This window comes from Octopus bimaculoides, chromosome 27 (assembly GCF_001194135.2).
Source record: "Octopus bimaculoides isolate UCB-OBI-ISO-001 chromosome 27, ASM119413v2, whole genome shotgun sequence".
Lineage (NCBI taxonomy): Eukaryota > Metazoa > Mollusca > Cephalopoda > Octopoda > Octopodidae > Octopus > Octopus bimaculoides.
This window is the reverse complement of record NC_069007.1, coordinates 16156173-16156750: the sequence shown is the minus strand read 5'-3', so window position 1 is coordinate 16156750 and position 578 is coordinate 16156173.

The following is a 578-nucleotide window of genomic DNA, read 5'->3' as shown; positions in this document are numbered from 1 at the left end:
ATATATATATATATATATATATATATATACATATTTTTATATATACATATATGTCAGTCTATATACACACACAATTTATGTTTCATTATGCCTGTATCTATACAGATATGTATATATAGACACATCACACAAATATATAAGCACACATACGCACACACTGACACACGTACATACACACACACACACACACACACACACGCATATCTATATACAAAATAAACATACAATGTCTATGTAAATCCACACACATTTTCTGTCTATCTCCCTCTGTTTCTCTTCCTCTCTCTCTCTTAGTCTCTCTCTCTCTCTCTCTCTCTCTCTCTCTGACTTTTCTCTTCCTTCTATCCTGTCTTCTTAGACTACAATAGAAAGTTCTAGAAACACCAGTTACGTCCTTCTCCTCCTCCATTTCCTCATCTCAGTGAAAATACCGCCATTTTACTGTGGCTGAAATCAACTCAGATAAATACACTGTACACGACCCCATTCACGTCATAGGACCCCTCCGTTGCCGCTACCACCACCACCACCGCCATCGCTGCTGCTATGGTCACCGTAATCGCCGTTGCCACCGTTGC